This window comes from Eulemur rufifrons, chromosome 3 (assembly GCF_041146395.1).
Source record: "Eulemur rufifrons isolate Redbay chromosome 3, OSU_ERuf_1, whole genome shotgun sequence".
Classification (NCBI taxonomy): Eukaryota; Metazoa; Chordata; class Mammalia; order Primates; family Lemuridae; genus Eulemur; species Eulemur rufifrons.
The window spans coordinates 31,980,162-31,998,953 of NC_090985.1; the positions used below are offsets into that span (position 1 = coordinate 31,980,162).

Genomic DNA, 18,792 nt, shown 5'->3' on the forward strand with positions numbered 1-18,792 from the left:
GTGCATGGAATAGGTTTTCTAAACCCAGGATAGGCTTTCAGTAAGCCTGGAACCCAGCCTGACTTCCTTGACTCAAACACTTTCTTGTGTGGTTCTGATGCAGGGGCTCCACAGGCATAATCTGTTAGACATTGCACTAGGTTTGAACTCTGTGGAGAAAGGCCCTATTTGAATATTTATATTTAATGTATATTCCTGTAAATAGCATATAGCTGAACTTTGTTTGTATCTGTGTGTGTGCCTGCATGCATGTATGTGCATTATGTACCTGTGGGAGCCCAGTCTGACAATCACTGCCCTTTTATTGGAGTGCTTAGTCCATTTACATTTAATGTAATTACCAACACGTTTGAATTTAAGATTACCATACTGGTATTTATTTTCTGTCATATAAGTTCTTTGCTCTCATTTTCTTCTTTTTTGGCTTCTTTTGAGTGAACCAAGTATTTTTTAGTATTCCATTTTATCTCCTCTATTGACTTCTTAATTTAGAACAGTTATTTATTTACAGAAAAATTGTGACAATAATACAGAGAATTAATTTATATAGAATCCACATCCAGTTTTCCCTATTGTTAACATCTAATATTAACATGGTACATTTATTACAACTAGTGAATCAATATTAATACATTATTATTAACTAAGTCCATATTTTATTTAATTTCCTTAGTTTTTACCTAATTTCCTTTTCCTGTGTCAGAATCCCATTAGGATACCACATTATGCTAGTTGTCTTATCTTTTTATGATGTGTTTGGATTTGATAGTTTTTCAAACTTCCCTTATTTTTGATGACCTTGGAAGTTTTGAAGAGTTCTGGTCAGATATTTTATAGAACAACTGTCACTTTGGATTTGTTAACCGTTTAACTGTACTTTTTTGTGGTGCTATAGACATTACATTATTTTAACACAGTCTAGTTTCAAATGTTATACTATTTAATGAACAATATAAGAACCATAAAACACTATAATTTCTATTACTCCCCTCCTACACTTTGTGCTCTTATTGTCGTATATATTACTTCTATTTATGTTATAAACTCCTCAATAAATACAGTGCATTGTTTTTTGCTTTAATCAATCAATATTTTAAAATATCAGATATTAAAAGTTATTTATTAATATTTAATAAAATATTAAGTATTTTAAAATATAATATGGGAAACTATAATTGTTTAAAAAGTCTTAATTAAAAAAATAAATTTAAAACATTTAATTAAAAATTTTTTTAAAATTTTGCAATGGTAAATATAAATTTACCTACATATTTAACCTTCCTGGTGTTCTTTGTTTTTCTCCTAAACATCTGGTTTTCTATTTGATACATTTTCCTGTAGATTGGAGAACTTCTTTTAGTGTTTCTTATATGCTGGTTTGCTGGAGTTGAAGTCTCTCAGTTTTTGTCTGTCTGCAAATGTCTGCACTTGGTCTTCATTTGTGAAGAATATTTTGATGTCTATAGATTTCTGGGGTGGGGGGTATCACTTTAAATATGTTGTCCCATTACTTTTTTTTCTCTATCGTTTTTAACCTTTATCATTATTCCCTTATATGTAATGGGTCTTTTTCATCTGGTTGATTTTAAGAATTTTTTTTTAATTTTCGTAATATTAATATCGTAAGTCTAGGTGTAATTTTCTTTGTGTTTACCTTACCTAGGCTTTGCTGAGGTTTTCAGTCTGTGGATTAATATCTTTCATTAGTTTTGGACCATTCTCAGCCATTATCTTTTTAAATATTCCTTCTGCTTCATTTGCTTTCTCCTCTCTCTTTAAGACTATGATACCATGTATGTTATTAACACATAGATTAAACTAACATTACCTCACACCATTCAGATGGTCTTTCCCTCTCTCTCTAGTTTTTCTTTTGCTTTGTGTTTCAGTTTGTATGATTTCTACTGACCTTTCTTCAAGTTCATTTATCCTTTCTCATGATATATCAAATCTGCTATGAAGACCATCAAATGAATTACTCATTTTTGAGGTTTTTTAAAAATTTCTAGCATCTTCATTTTTTTTTTTAAGAGATAGGATCTCCTATGTTGCCCAGGCTGACCTCAAACTCCTGGCCTCAAGCAGTCCTCCTGCTTCAGCCTCCCATATAACATTTGGTTCTTTTTTTATAGTTTTTATTCTTCTGCAACATTTTATCATCTGTTCATACATGTTTTCCACCTTTTCTCGTAGATACATTTATCTTTAATGTGTTTATCATGGTTAGTTTACTTTTTTGTCTAATAATTTCAACATCTGGGCCATCTGTGCATCAGAGCAATTGACTTTTTTTCTTGATGCGAGGTCACATTTTCTTGCTCCTTTGCATGTCTCATAGTTTTTAATTGAACGCCAGATACTGTATGTGAAAAAATAGTAGAGATTGAGGTAAATAATAGTTGACCTTGGGAAAGTAAATGTTTTTAGAGTGGGGGATTGTATAGAAAAGGGTTAACATAGCAGGCTCGACTGCTGTCCTTTGGAAACCTGCTTACAAGCTTGGGCCTTGGCTGGCGTCTGGCAGTGTGGACCTCAGGAGAGTTCCCAGCCCCTAACAGATAAGAGGAGCTTACTCTGTCTAAACTATTTATACAAACAGTATGATTTACGCTGAATACCTGCCTGCCTTCTGGGGAGTCTGGAATTTTGGTACATGCTGGACAGAGAGTACCTACGTGATCAGCCCTCAGTAAAAACCCTGCACACTGAGCCTCCAATGAGCTTCTCTAGTTGGCAGCATTTCATGTGTTGTCACAATTTGCTGCTGACGAGTTAAGCGTGTCCTGTGTGACTCCGCTGGGAGAGGAGTCTTAGAAGCTTGCACCTGGTTTCCCCTAGACTTTGTCTCATGTACCTCTTCCCTGATTTTGCTTTGTATTCTTTTGCTGTAATAAGTTATAGCCATGAGTACAACTGCATGCTAAGTCCTGTGAGTCCTCTTACTGAGTCGTTGGACCTGAAGGTGGTCTTGGTGACCCTCAACACAGGAATGAATAAATCCAACCTGTAGTAGAGCCGGTTCTGGGCTCTGTGCAGCTCTGAAGTTGGTTCTCCACTGTCTTCAGAGGTTCTGAGACCAGGATCAGGACTTTCCTTTCAGCAAGGCTGAGCACCTGAGCACCAGGGAGACTTCAGAAATCACTTCATGCATTATGGCCCAGTGCGGGCTTTCTCAGTCATGTGGGCTCTCCATCAGCTTTATGGGCTGGCTGCCAGCATGTGGGGTTGCCGGGGAGTTTCTCTTTCTCCCCAGCCCCACCCCTGGCTCTCCGCTTCTTGGGACATCTCTCTCCCCTTTGCTGCCCAGCCCAGGATACTGTTTGGAGAGTCTGCGGTGCACTTGGTGAAGGCCTCATGTGCTTTGCAAGGGTGCTGGTGGACTTCCCCTCCCCTCTCCTCCCGGTCCCCAGCCTTCAGCCCCTGCCCCCTCGCACTTGCCAGAGCTCCCCGTTGCACAGGCAGAAAGAGGTTGATAGGTCTCTATGCCAGGGATGAAAGCAGCTGCCAGCTTTTTTCTCCCAGGCAGTGCTTGTCCCTCTCTGGACTTTGTTCACTTAGGTTTCTTTGTTGTCCTCAGCAATCTGATAGATTTAGAAAAAATGATCTGTCAAATTGTTAGTGTGGGAGCAATGGTCCCTTGTGATTTTCTGCATCCTAGGTGGTAGCAGAAATACCCCACCCCTGTGATTCTGAGAGTGCCTGACACAGTGCCTCACCTAGTGGGTGCCTATTAAATGTTCCCGTTGCCCCCTCCTACCCACCCTGGATACACACACAGTTCAGCTGAAAGTTTAGGAGCAAGGGGGGCGACTGAGGCAGGAGATTGCTGCTTCCGTGAGCAATCCAGTCAGGTGCAGAGTCACCAGGAGTGTTCTGCCTGCTCTCGAGGGAGGGTTTTGTCCACACAGCATTACCCACAGATAAGGCAGAAAAGACCTTGAGGACTCACCTTTGGGAGTGTGCCCGTGGGACGAATAGGAGTTGCAGGTTTGATAGAAGCCCTGTGTCTTTTGGCACAAGCCCTTCCTTTTTTGAGATTAGACGTGGTGGCTCTGCAGTCAGACTTAGATCCCGCCTTGCCGCTGACAGCCAGTATCTGTCTCCTCGGCTGCTCTGCCCTTACCACTGGGAACATGTGCTGTCCCCACAAAAGGGTCTCACTCTGCGCTTTCCCACGCCACTCCCTTCTCGTCACTACTTCCCACCCTTTTTTTTCTATTGCGCTGACACATGTCACAAGGCCCCAGTGCTGGAGGGAGTTGTTTGCACTTGCTTATTCCTCTGTGAGGCTCTAAATGCACCAAGACGTTCCTGTTTTCTGGAAAGCAAGTAAAAAATTTCGTGTGGAATGTGCAAGTCTGCAAAAAAAAAAAAAAAAAAAAAAAATTCTGAAATCAGCAGTTTTTGGACTCTATGTATTTTGGAAACTGTTCGCTGTGACTTAATGCTGGCCTTTCTTACTACAGACCCCTTCATTCCTGAAACAGAGTAACCTCTCAGCTGGTCCACACGTAGCTCTGATCATTCCTGTGCCCCTGGCTGCCAGAAGGTGAGGCCGGTCTTCTCTCCCGTGGCCATAGGCTTTTAGGTGTAGATGAGTATGTTCTTTCAAAAGGGACACCGGCCACACCATTATCTTGAAAATGACTTTTGACTTTATGTTTGATAGGTATCTAAATGCAGTTGAATCCTCAAAAATTTGTACCATGAAGTCTGAGGAATCTATTGCCTTTTGTCAATTTAGAATTTGTGTAACTAAAGTATTTTCACAAAACTAGTGAGAGGTAAGGGAGATTTCAGTCATTGATTTTATTATCATTGACAAACTTTTCCTAAGTATTCCGTACAGAATACGTGATACCACAATTTAACATTCAGGATTTTAAAGAGACAGCGAAATACAAATAAAGTACTCAGTTTTCATTTGTTTTTTTAATGTGAAGCATATGAAATGTTTACTCATGCATCCAACACCCCTTTTCTGGGTACCAGGCTTGTCAGGCACTATGGCAGGGGCCGGGGGTTTTAGGACAAAGCCAGGCCTCTTGTGTGCCAGGGTCACAGGTCTGGGAGAGCCAAATATGCATCCACAGTAACAGCAAATGTGGTAAGTGCCGCAAGAAAGTTATGTACACAGTGCTGTGGGAACCCAGAAAACCAGCAAAATAATACTGCAACTCTATCATTTTTAGAAGTCGTGTTTTGAGCTAATATATTATCCTGTTGTTTAAAACCCGTAGCTTTAAAAACTATAGCCACCAGAAAGTTCTGATTGACTGATATCCACAAAACAAAGGGAGTTTGTGTAATCTCTTGTTGCATTCCTAACAATGAATTGGGTCCCAAAGACCTTCGTAATGTGTCCATGCAAGGCTGAAATGAGTTGTATGTACAAACGACATGAGGTGTCTGAGCACATAGAACACGTAAGGGCAAATTTTTTAATTTGTGTCTGGCCCTTATTTTAAAACCGAGTTAGCTTTGTGCTTGTTAAATGATACCATGACCTGTTTTTTTCCTCCGGATCTTCACCCCAGGCTGGTTTTGTTCCTGTTATGACCAACCCTGGAAGGAACTAAGTCCCAACCCCATGCTCTTAGGTTTATAAATCCTGAAAAGATAGAGCAGAACAATAGATGCTCAACTAAACAGAGGTGGTGTTTGGATGAGGTCAGCCAAGGATGTGTCTGTATAAATAATTTGCTCCTAATTTCCAGTCTACACTTTGTGAGCAAGGCAGTGAAAGTAAGGAAATGATCTCAGATAAGCAGATTATTTGGAAGCTACACATTTATAAACTAAGTTAATAGCCTCAGATTCCCAGTGTCCTCAGAATGCAGAGTCATGTGGCATTGCTTATGTGGCATTGCAGTTTATTTATACTACAACTTCTCCTGTCATCCAGAAGATGGTTTCATCTTTCTGTCAGAAAGTTACAACACAAGGTTGAATGTTTAAATATCCAGCGTTAGAATAAGAAAGACAAGTGGGCCAGTTCATTTTAAAATAGCCATATCCTTGGCGTTACAGCAGATGTTTCATGTGCATTACCTTATTTTGACCTGAAAAACCCTACAAGGTAAGTATTGGTAACCCCATTGTACAGGTGAGGAAACTGACACCCAGAGTCTAGTTAAGTAACATGTGCAGGAGTAACGCAGTTCCTAAGTGGCAGAGCTGGAATTCTGATCCATGCCTCTTTGTAGTCAAAGCTACTGTCTTTTAGAACATTTTTACTCCTTCATCCTTTTTCCCCTCACTGCCTTGATTATATAAGCCTGCAGTTATATGTTTAGCTATCGAGACTCAAACAAAACCTTTAAGCAAAGTGCTGACTGAGTATAAAGTTAGCAGGCAGAACGTTTTCCAAGTTCAGTGGAAATTACTGAACCAAGGGGCAGAGGGTAAGAAGGAAAGTGTAGATTTTCTGTTGGTTGTGTTTGTTTTGCTTTTCAGATCCGAATTTGCAGGAAAGTGAAGAATCTGATATCACACATGTTTTTCTTGTTTCCTTTGAACGTGTGTGGGAGGAAGGGCCGTGGCAGGGCAGCGGTCTGAACGGGGCCATTTGTTAAATTGGTTTGAACTGAAAACCTTTGCAGAAAACCTCTTAGGGCCATCTTCAGCTTCACTGTATTCTAAAACTTTAAAGCACCCCTGGAAAAAAGAAGGAAATTGGATTGTTTTATGTTAAATGAAAATCCTGTCTAAGAGTGTGTAGTATATTATCTGGAAATATTGCATTTTTGACAGCACAAGCGATTACAAAAAATCAATAATCGGAGAACACTAAAGAGTCTTCTAAGCCCTTGCATGAAAAGCAATTAGTGTGAATTGATTTACTGTTATTTATTGTGATGAGATAATTGCCTCAACACAAGCCATTTTGAACTTGTGGTACGCCACGGTTTTAAAACGTTCTTTTAAATTGTTTAATTTGTCTCTGGCCTTATTTTAAAACCGAGATAGCTTTGTGTGTTAAATGATACCAAGACCTGGCTCTTTTCCTCCGGATCTTCACTCCAGGCTGGTTTTGTTCCTGTTTGTGGCCGTCCCTGGATGGAACTAAGTCTCGACCTCGTGTTCTCAGGTTTATAAATCGTGGAGAGACAGGGCAGAACAACTAGAAGATTTTTCTCTTCCAGCCTGGATGGTGCCAGGTAGACTTGGCCTTGAGCCTCCCGGCCTTCAGGAAGGCGCAGACTGTAGACGGAGTGTGGCACACAAAATCTGCCTGAACTGTACTTGGCCCTGAGACAAGGAGAAGGGACCGATGTTCTCATTCACATCAATATCCCGTAAACATCAGCATTACTTTGGAATCTTTAGTACAAACCGCTTGAAAGGCTAACCTTCAGGAACATGAGCCCGTGCAGACCTGCTGCCCCTCCTGGGCACCTCGGTCTGTAGGCCTTTTCCTTGGTCTCTCTGTGTTTGTTTGCTTCTGCCTCAGTATCTCCCTTTGTCTCCTGTGTCTGCTGACTCCAGAAACTCCTGCCAGTCAAAGGTTGTGAGCAGCGTCCCCACCACATGGCAAATGGTGGGGAACACGTTCTGGTTGTTTTGTTCCAGAAATAAAATCCAGGTAAGACCTCACTTTGAGGAAGCTGTCACTTCCTCCTTTTCTTTCCAGGCTCCGATTAGATGAAATTGCCTCCTGCGTCTCAGAAGTGACTGAGTTAAGTTTTCTGGGAGGTAGATGAGCTCTGAGTGCAAAGTTCCAAGGAATTTGGGATGCTACCCTCCCTCCAGCCCAGTGGCATACTTCTCAGGGCGACTTGGTGCTAGTTTGCATTTTAGGGGAGTGATGGCCACCTCAGATGTTAATGAAGAAAAAACTCCGCCTTCCTGTGGAGTTTTCTCAGCCGCAGAAGCGCTGTTGTAAATCTCACAGGCATCCTATCACCAAAGCCCTCGGGAAGCGCTTGCGTGATCTGAGACCGTCTCTCCACCTGTGTAACTTGATTTAAGTTTGGCAACGCCACGGTTATAGTTAACATTTTCTCTAGGCCTGTCACTGGAATTCTTCATTAGAAAGGAAGTCCTACTGTAGTCTCTTTTCCGGGCATTTGGATTATGGTGGATATGTTACAACATAGTTACAGTATCAAATGCAGTTTTTATCACATGGATGAAAGAAAATAAACCTAAAAATCACTTTGCATGTGTCAGGATAAATGTTGTTCTTGTCAGTGTTATTAATAATAGCTCCCACTTGGGTGCTGTATGTCATTCTCGGGATTCTGTGTAAGTTCTGTATAATCCTCATAAAAACCTTGTTAAGGGAATCTCTGTCACATATTTACCCATTTGGTCTTCCATTTATTTTTGCTGTTTCATTCTTTTCTTACGTTTCTTATTGTGAAATAGAATGTGTTTTCAGAATATCGCATATAACATGAATGTGCAGTGTGATGAATAATTACGAAGTGAACACTTGCACTCAGTGTGAAGCAGCACTGCCCAGAAATGGACCCCTGCTGTGGCACCTTCCTGAGCCCACCCCCTTCTCTGTTCCAGGAGTGACCCCTCTCCTGACTTCCCTGAGAATTTTTAATTTTCTTTAAGTTTTGCTATCCGTGTATGCATCTATAAATAAAGTAATTTAGTGTTGCATGTTTTTGAACCTCATGTTAATTATATATATGGATTTATGTGTGGATTTTATTTTATTTTGTATATTTGTTTTGATCTTTGCTTCCTAACACTGATCAGTGTTCTTGAAGGTAGTTATAGTTCATTCATTTCTTTGCAATACAGTAATCTGTTGTGTGAAATAACACTCCACGGTGTGGACCTAGCATGATGCATTTATCCATTTGCACACAGATGATTGGGTACTTCCTGTTTTGTTGCTGTCATGAGCTCTGCTGCTATGCATTGTCTACCTATGTCCCTGTGCTCTTGTCCACCGATTTCTCCAAGATAAGCGCACCCACAAGGGACTTGCAGGCTGTGGGACACGCACGTCTTCAGCATTACTAAGTGATGCCCGACTGTTGTCCGCCGTGGCTGTGCCAGTTTGCAGCAGCAGTGTACAGGAGCCTCTGTAGGTCCACATCCGGTATTGCCAGACCGGGGGACATGCTGTGGCCTTGCTATTTGGTTTGATTTTCACCTTCAGGATTGTTAATGGGGCTGAGCCCTTTTTCATGTTTTTTGGCTGTTTCGATTTCTTTCTTTTTTTCTCCCTCCCTGCCTCCCATATTCCCTTCTTTCCTTCAAGTAAAGTGTCTGTTCAACTATTTTCCCATCTTTCTATTGGGTGATTTTGTTATTTTCTTATTTATTTTCAGGAATTCTTTATGTATTTTGAGTATGGGTCATTTTTGGGTTATATATTACGAATGCAATCTGTCCTCTGTGGTATTTCTTTGCTCTCTTTATAATGTCTTTTAAAGTCCTTAAATTTAATGTGTGTGTTGTTTTTCTTTTAATTTTATCTAGGTTTTTAGATGTTTGCTTTTGTTGTTGTTGTTATTGTTAGGAGGGTTTGCTGGACTGACCACAGAGCCATTATTAACAGAAAGAAGCAGGTGATTTTGTCTTTTTTATTTAGCCACGTAACTGCATTGGGGTGTCCACCTGTGCGGGGCATGGCATTGGCTGCCAGGGAGGCATAGGTGAGTGTGTTCTGGTGTGGACTCTGCTCTCAGAGGGCTGGCAGCCCGGGGGTGGGTGGAGGACATGGGAATGCAGATGACAGTTGCCCCTTGGCATGGTTAGTGGGGCAGCTTCACCAGGTGGTGAGCGGCAGAGGGAAAAGAGCTCTTATATCCTCCTGGGGAGTTAGGGAGGGTTTCAGGGTGAAGGCGGGTGAGTAGCATGTGAGCTAAGACTCTTGAAGAATGAATAGGAGCTTGTCTGGTGAGCATTTCCACTTTTGGGAACTACAGACGGTATAGAGAAATTTTTAGTAACTTGGGGATAAAGAAAATGTTGAAATCATCAAGTTTGGATCAAATCTGTGAAGCATAATAGTGTCGTCTTTTTTCAAAGCATAAGAGGAGGCGTTGTTTTAAGTGAGGAGGGTATATATTTATACGGTATAATCCCATAATTTCTGCTTCGGAGATCTAAGGCTTGACGCTTTGCTTGGAATGAATGGGTCAGCATTGAATCCAACTTGATCAGCTTCTTCGTACAAAGTTTGGCTGATTTTTCACAGTCACATGACATGTTTCACTAAAATAACCATATCCCCTTCTTGCTTTGGTGTCATGTAGTATTAGAATCAATAAATTCTTTCTTGAGGATATTGAGAGGAAAAGACACAGAGCCTGAGCCAGGAACTAAGTAGAAAGGAGCAATGGCAAAAGGGCAGAAATGGATGCTTGCATGACACACCATGCAAGACCCACAGAGAGGCAGGAACAGCCTCGTGTGTTCCAGAGTTGTCCTAGAAGTTAGCCAAATAGAGAGTGAAGTGGGGAGTGTTCTTAATGAAAATGGAGGAGTGAGATGATAATAGAGTGAGCTCCTGTGCAGCACCTAGCATGCACTTGCCTGGTATCACAGAGAGGTGTGGGCAGGTCAGCTGGGCCTTTGTACGTGCTCTCTCTCTCTCTGCAGTACCTAGCATGCACCTGGCTGGTGTCACACGGAGATGCAAGCAGGTCAGCTGGGCCTTTGCATGTGCTCCCTTTCTCTGTTCAGTACCTAGAATGCACCTGGCTGGTGTCACAGAGAGGTGTAGGCAGGTCAGCTGGGCCTCTCTGTAGGCTCTAGGCAGACTTGAAAGTTCTGAACAGGGGGCTGATACAGACACTAGTTGTGGAGAGAATGGCAGGGTCAAGACTGAGTGAGAAGGGAAGTTAGGGGACTCAACTTTGGTCCAGGACACAGCTGCCTCATGGAAATCTGATGAGTGTTCTGGACAGAGGGAGAGTGAGGATGAGGAAGGATCCATTGTGGTTAGGGCCTAGTGAGTGAGCATGACCGTGGAGAGGGTTGTGGTCAGAGAGCTGGGCAGGCCCAGACCAGGCAGGCCTTCCAGGAACAAAGCTACTAAGTGGCCCAGCCTTCAAGGACCTGGTGTCAGGAGGAAGGAGGTGAGATGTTAATGCTGCCCCCAGGCGCCCAGGCGGGAGGCAGTGAATGTGAGCTGAGGGTCTGGTGGAAATTCCCGTGAGTGAGGGGCCCACCCTGGTTTCAACTCCAGTTCCTGGCATAGTACTTGGCACCTAGTAGATACTCAAGAAATATTTGATGAGTAAAGATAAGAGATTTAGTAAGAAAGATATGGCAGCATGATTTGGCATTTAATTTTTACATGAGGTGATTTTATATCTTGCATATGTTTTTGTTTGTTATACATTTCCAGCGGATCTTGCCCCTGTGGGTGATCCGCCCCAAAGTCAAGCATTGGCATTAATTTCTCCACTCCCTGCCCTTCTCTCTGTTCCTCCTTCCTTTCCTTTTTCTTTCTTCTTTTCCTTCTTTCCTTGTTTTTTTTTTTTTTCTTTCTCTTTACTTGTGGTGAGGTAGAGAAGACTAACTGACAATTGGCTTGTGTTCATTTTCTGTTGCTTATACCTGAAACTGGGTAATTTATAAAGAAAAGGAATTTATTTCTTACAGTTCGGGAGGCTGACAAGTCCCAGGTCGAGGGTGCTGCATCTGGTGAGGCCTCCTTGCTGCTGGGGACTCACATGGCCGGGGGCTCAGTAAGCTCATGTGCTAACTTGAGTCTCTCTTCCTCTTCTTGTAAAGCCACCAGTGCCCCTCCCATGATAACCCATTAAGCCACCAGTCCCTGAAGGGATTAATCCATTCATGGGGGCAGAGCCCTCCTGATTCAGTCGTCTCCCAAAGGCCCACCTCTCAATACTGCCACAAGGGGAATTAAATTTCAGCATGAGTTCTGGAGGCACAGATATTCAAGCCATAGCGTGGCTGTATCCAAATATGAAGTCTGAGATTTTTCTGCCTTCAGGCTATGTGAGGCAGTCCTAACAGTCTCTGCCAGAGTCCCTGCTGGGCCTGCGAGAACTGGCCCCTCTGTCCTCTGGTGCCGGCAGGCAGACCACTGGGGCCACAGAACACTGAGCACATTTTAATGAGCCTGAAAAAATGACTCTAAAACTACAGGAAAACTACAAAATCAAGATGAAAAAGTGCTTAATCAAATGCCTACAGAACAGTGTTTAACTTGATGTTTAAATATAACATAAGCATGGCATGACATTTGAAAACAATGTTTTAGATTAGATTTTCTCACCTTTTTGGAATTTTCCAGTCTGCATGATGGCTGTTGAGAAATTACAGTATGTGAGAGTGATGGTTAGTGTTGCTAAATAGCTTAAAATCTCACACTATAAAAATCTTGTTAGTTACAGGAGTGAGTCCCAGTCAATGTGTGGTCGTGGTGGTGTGGGTGGAACTTTCCAGAGCCTTCGAAGTGGGGGAAGGACCCTGCTGCCGGGTGGTGGGGATGGGCCTCAAGCTGCAGGCAGGCTCCTCAAGAGGGTCCCAGGCTGCATGAAGAGAAGAGCTTCGTTAGAAGGGAAGGGAATGTTCTCGTTATGGGGACATTGGGAGGCCGCCCAGCAGGTTGTTTCCTGGAGCCTCAGATGATGACATTAACCAATGCAGATATACTCATGAACTGATTAAGGACCGCAATGAGGCTCGTGTTTATACTTCTCAAAGCACAGTCATACTCTGTGTTTTTGGCGCCCCATTTAAGCCCTATCCGGGTGGGCAGGGAAGGTTTGTTTTCCCATTTCATAGTTATGGAACCAAAGCAATGGAGTTTAATGACGCGGCCAGGGTGACCCAGATCCTGACCATGACCTGCTCCTGGTTCACTCATGCTGCTTTCCCCACACTTCGTGCTCCATGTGGGATGCGGTCCTGTCGTGGGGAAGCTCCCTCTGTGCTGTGAAGGTGTCTACTTTCTCATGACACTACTCCGTGAGCAGTGCCTGCGTCGTCTTGTACCATCCAGTCCCCATCAGTGGGTTGTAACATTTATGTGACCTTTTTCTGCATTTGGATCCAGATTCACCTGGATATCAGTTAGTCGTGTGGTTAATTTCCCTCTGTGTCATTCTGTCTCTGGATCTCTATCTTTGCATCAGCCAGGTGGTTAAACTCAGGTTAAAATCACGATATGTGGCCTTGATACCACTGGTATCATCTGGCTCCCACTCCTTTGCTGTTTTCCTCCTCCATCCTCTGCAGAGAGCAGAGGCTCATCAACAAAGGGGCAGGTCCACGTTTTTGATCTCTGAGCCTTTTGATGTAGTTCTATAACCGTAATGCTGTGGTTGGGTGCACAGAGTAGGCTGCGAAATCTTACCTGGTGAGAGCTTTCCTTCTGCTGTGAATGGGAAAAGCAACCTCTTCTTTTACCCAGAAGCCATCCAGTGCATTGTAATTGGTTGCCAATGTCATGACCTTGAACATTACCTCATCACGAGCTTCTCATCTGTTTTAAAACATTCCTCTAAGTCCCTTCCTTGATGCTGATGGGAAGTGAGATTGCTTTAATGTAGTTAGATGTCTTTTAATCAAGTTTTTCAGAACCCAATTTCATGTGTGTGACAGGACTCCCTGTCCGCTTCTGTTTTCTTTCTTTCTGTTTAAAGAACCAGAACAGTAAATTCTAAAATTGTAATAAAGTATATTTTACAAGAACTTAAAGAATTTCAGCCTCAACAAATTCAGTCTCACTTTTTCTTTCTATTTGAATCATGAATCTTCAGTGTAACTTTTGTGAAAGATCCTTTGGTGTCATATTTTGAAAAAATGAACATGACCCAAAGCCCATCTAGTGCCACTTGTCTTCTTGATGTGCTGAAGCCTGGCTTTTGTTTCTCTCATGCTGCTGAACCTCTTCTCGGTGGGCTCGCCAGTGCTACCCTGCTAATCTCTAGGTCCCGAGGACACTGGGGAGGCCTTTTCATGTTGGATTTCTTAGTGCACTCAGCTCTGTTACCCCTCCCTCCCTGGAGGTCATTCTTCCTTGGGTCCTCTGACTCCAGACCCCCAATCGACCTGCTTTCCTTCTCTCTGGTCCTTTGAGCTCATCTCCCTTCTCCTGCCTGCCCCTGTGGTCAAGGGTGCTGTTCCAATCCTGGCTCTCTTCTCACTTTACATACTCTTTCCATGGCCGCATTCAGTCTTAGGGCATGGGCTAGTTGTCAGTGCTCAGATCTATATCTGCAGCCCAGAACTTTCCTCTGAGTTTTAGACTCATGTCTCCAGCCACTTTCTAGAGCCATCCTCCCCGATGTCCAGAGTTCTAGAATACACCCTCTTCCTCTATGCTGGTGGTCTTCCTCCTCTGCCATCCGTGCTGGAAACTTGGGAGTTGTCCTAGAAGCTCTCCATCACCTCCCTCTCACACGTCATCCCAGCCAGCAGGCCTGGCTGATCTTTCTCCCTTCATCTCACTTAAATGCTCTCTTCCATGTTCTTCTTCCCCTGTCTCGTTGTAGACTCTCAATATCCGTCATCTGTACCACTGCAACAACTGTGTAATTGGTTCCCTTCCTCCAGTCTCGTCCTTTGAAGTTCACCCTCCTTCAACTTTCAGAGTTCTAAAAGTGAAGTTGGCCGTGCCATTCTCCTGCCTGACACCTGCCAGTGGCTCCCATTGCCTGATGTCACTTTCCTGACCCAGCGCACAGCACCCTGTGACCTGGCTGGTGTGAACTCTCATCTGCTGCTCCTCCACAGCCCTTGCCTCATAGCGACAGTCCAGTAGCTGCCTCCATTTCTCCCAGTCCACCATGGTGCTCCTCATTCTAGAATGTGATAGTTAGATCTGAGCTGCCTTGTGTCTGGGAGATCCAAGAATACCAAACCATACTCCTTCCAGTGGGTCTTCAGGGGAAATTGATACTCAGCAAATAATGGCCAATGGGAAACCAAATCATCTCTTTATTGTCGGCTGAGCCTGGAGCCCAAATTTTAATACAAACCAAGTAGCCAGGCTAGGAGACTGTGAAACTTTGGGCAACTTTCTTAACCATTCTGTGTCTCAGTTTCCTTATCTGTGAAACAGGGATGATAACTGTACCTACCGTATGAGGTTATTATGACACTTATGAGAATTAATTCATGCAAAACACTTAGAACTATCTGGCATATGGCAGCTATTAGTAAAACTTAGGTAAAATAGTAATACATGTGATGTTAGATCTTACTACTTTGGCTAAGAACTCTAGTGCAACATTGAATAATAGCTGTGACAGTGGGCTCCTGCTCTTGTTTTTTGATTCACTTTCTTTCTGGACTAAAATAAGAACTTCGATGTTTTGTTCCAGATGAGCTATGATGATATAGCCTGTTTATATCTTCCTCCTACCTCTTGGCCAGATTCTGTCCTGAAAGCTCTGAATAAATATCTTCCCTTTTGAGATCTAGTGTCATCTGCTGTTTGTGAGTGTCTGACTTAGAAACCAAGTTTTGTGATTTAGTTTGCCCAGGTAGCCTTGAATCTTCGGAGTTGATATTTAAGTTTTAGAGACTCACACATCTGCCTTGTTTTGTCATTGTGTCCCCAGGGTCGGAGGACAATGTCTGACTCATAGTAAGAGGTCAATAAATGTGTGCTTCATCAGTGAAATCTCAAGACTTGCAGTATCAATAATGGAGTCAGACTCAGGTCTAGCAATGGCTTAGGGATGCCATTCACTCTCCCCTTGGCCTGCATCTGCCCCTGCAACAGCCCCAGTGGAATTCCCTGCTGGCCTGTGGCAGTGCTCCCCAGGTCAGAACTTGTTTGGCCTGAAGGGCCCCGAAGTGGCTCAGTTACCCCAGTTCAGGAGAGAAGGTCCCAAGTAGGAGATGGGTGGTAACTGATGTCATGTAAAGGTTCTAATGGGCCTAAGAAGTAGAAGCAAAGCTGATGAAAGAAAGAAGGAATTTATCTTGCTAACCCCCCGCACTGTTCCCCACTGAAAAGACTGTTGGGGCGAGTCTTGACCTTCCGACATCAAAGCAAAGGCTCGGTGGACTGTGGTCAGATTGCCAGAGATGCTACAGAAGGAAGTCTTCTATGGAGGGAAGATTCTTCTGAGTCAAGTATCCCCTTCCATCTTTAAGGTTTTGATAGAAATCGGTAGCTCAGAGATTGAGTTCTCATTTGGGCTCACCTATACATTTTTTGCCAATATGTTCACATTTTGGCATTTTTTCCCCCTATCATTAGCAATTCTGCCAAGGAGTGGGCATAGGGAAGAAGAGGAGTTGAAATTCAGGCGGCGATTTATCTGCTTTGCTCTTGGATACCCTTGGCTCTCGAGTCTGAAGCAGGGTCTACAGGACCGTTTCTTATTTTCATCACCGCTTCTCCTCCTGCCTCTTTGCCCACGGACTGCCCAGTGCTGGCAGTATAGCATTTTTGGCTTTTCTTTTTGATTTCTGTGTAAATGCTAACATTCCAAAAATAGTATCATCATGATATTTGCTTATTTAGAGATGAAAGCACCTGGAAATGGTTTACCTTTTATTTTAACTTACAATAATCATATATTGGAATTTTAGACCTTTTGTTCTCTGCTCAGTAGATGATAAAGCCTGACTAATTCTGCCTTTGTTCCAGGCCCGTTTTTTAAATAAACCCTTGGGGACCAAACCACAAGGATTCTCTTATGTGAAGGACTGAATGTAGGAATATAGAACATACTATGTAGCACAAAGCATCCTGTAACCAAAGCATGGCCTTGGTGTAGGGCGAAGTCCCTGGGGAATGTTTCAAAGCGGGTTGGCTAACCGGATTAACTGCCCTGTGACTTTCTCTCCAAGAATGGCCCTCCTGCGGGCAACAGCACTCCCTTTTTTTGGCTGGGAGAGCACATTCTCTGTGCTGGAGAGCTAGTAGATGTCGAGGGCCGGGGCATCTGGAGAGGTTTCCCAGGAAGACTGGACAAGATGCAGTAATCAGCTGAACAGTAAGAGAGGAGGAAAAGCTGAGGATGACTGTTGGGCGTCTGTATTTGAGGCCCAGCTGATTTTGCAGAAAGATGTGAGCCTGAAATTGCATGTGTTTATTTGAGGTGCCTACAGAGCATCCCTGCAAGGACACCTGGAAGGCAGTTGAAAATTCCTGTTTGTGACTCAGGAGAGAGGTCACAGTTGGACATAGAGACCCAGCAACCAACAGTGCAAAAATGATCATTGGAACCAGGATGGAAGAACAAAACAGGCCCAAGGACAGCACCTTGGAGAGAGCCAGCATTTTAACAGCAGGCCTGGGAAGCAGATCTAGTAAATAAACCCAGAAAGTTGAGCCATGGCAGAAGGAGAACCTGGTGATGGCAATGTGACAGTGTCACAGATGTCACCGTGGGAAGGGACAGGCAGCCAAAGGAGATGGTGGGGAGGCATAAGGTCTAAGAAGGGAGACCTCTGGGAGTCATTTGCAGGGAGATCTCAGAGGCCTGAAGAAGTGCAGTGACAGTGTGAAGAACATAGGCAGAAACTGCTCTTCAGGGGTGCAGGTGGACTAGGGGCCTACGAGAAAGTGACCAAAGGCAGGGGGCAAGGTGGAGGGTTTCCCTTTTCATTTTCATTCCTTCCTTCCTCCTCCTCTCTCTGTCTCTATCTGTCTTTGAAGACTTCAGAGCATTTGTAGACTTGAAAGGAAGAAACCGTTGAAAGAAGAACTGATTAAAGCTTCAAAGATGAGAGGGCATTTTCCCGTTACTGGTACACTTCACATTCAGACATCGCCATCACTGGTTTAGCTCTTCTGGGCAACAGTGGTGAAAGGATTGAGAAATTAGCAGTTGAGGAATCCAGGTAGTGTCTGGTCTTAATAGACGCAGTGGTATATCCGCTCCCAGACACACAGCAGGAATTATGGCAAAATTGCTGCTAAAAACAATAAGAAACGTTTTGTATGGCATCTTAGGTATCAACTACATGCTGTCATTTAATTCTCGCAACAGCGAGGTAGGTGTGTTATCCTCTCCTCCTGATGAGTAGATCAGTGCTAAGGGAAGTCTGAGGTTCCCTCATTGGTCAGGGCTAGAGGTGTGGTTGGATTTGTTCTGTCTGGATCCCCTCCCCCTTCCAGAGCATTGCTGCTGTCCTGGGCTGCTCCGTGACCTTCTGCTCCTGCTGGGCTAGGAGGCTGCTGGGTTACCAAACAGGCCTCAAATGCCCCTGGGGCACTGTCAGAATCGCAGGGCGTGTGGTCTAGGAGGCTGCTCTAATAGCTTCCTGACCAGGAGCACCAGTCCAGATATGACGGTGATCGGGACGCACATCCGTCGCCCAGCCAGTGGCCAGGTCTCACTGCGCTCCCCAGGAGGCCTGAGCAGGTGCTCCTTTCCACTTCCTGCTTTTTATGGGGCCCTTGAAGCAGGAGGACAGATAAGGTTGCGTGACCCATTTGTGGCCTTATCCTGAAAGTGCCTTGTGTTGTGCAGTGGGGGTGGGAAACAGATTTTACCAGGTGGACTTCCCTAATGGCTGACCCTTGTGTACACAGGTAAATACTATGGAGGAAGTCATTTAGCTAAAGAGCAAATACAGTCATGTGTCTCTTAATGATGGGGATGTGTCCTGAGAAACGCGTTGTTAGGTGATTTTGTCATTGTGCAAACATCATAGAGTGTGCTTACACAAACCCAGGTGGTACAGCCTATAGCCTACTGCACACCTGGGCTGCATGGACAGCCTGTTGCTCTAATCACTATCGTACATTGGGACCATTGTTGAACAAAATGTCGTTATGTAACGTGTGACTGTATCAGGGAATTAATTGTAATGGGAGCTACCTTTAATGGCATTCACTTAAAAAAGGGTAATAGATTACTATATTGCTGTTTTTGT

The 18,792-nt window shown here is 43.7% G+C and overlaps 1 protein-coding gene across 2 annotated transcripts in view; it reads left to right on the plus strand.

Moving 5' to 3' along the window:
- ZFAT (zinc finger and AT-hook domain containing) overlaps nucleotides 1–18,792 on the plus strand; it is a 187,649-nt gene that overhangs the window by 118,693 nt on the left and 50,164 nt on the right. The window lies entirely within an intron of this gene.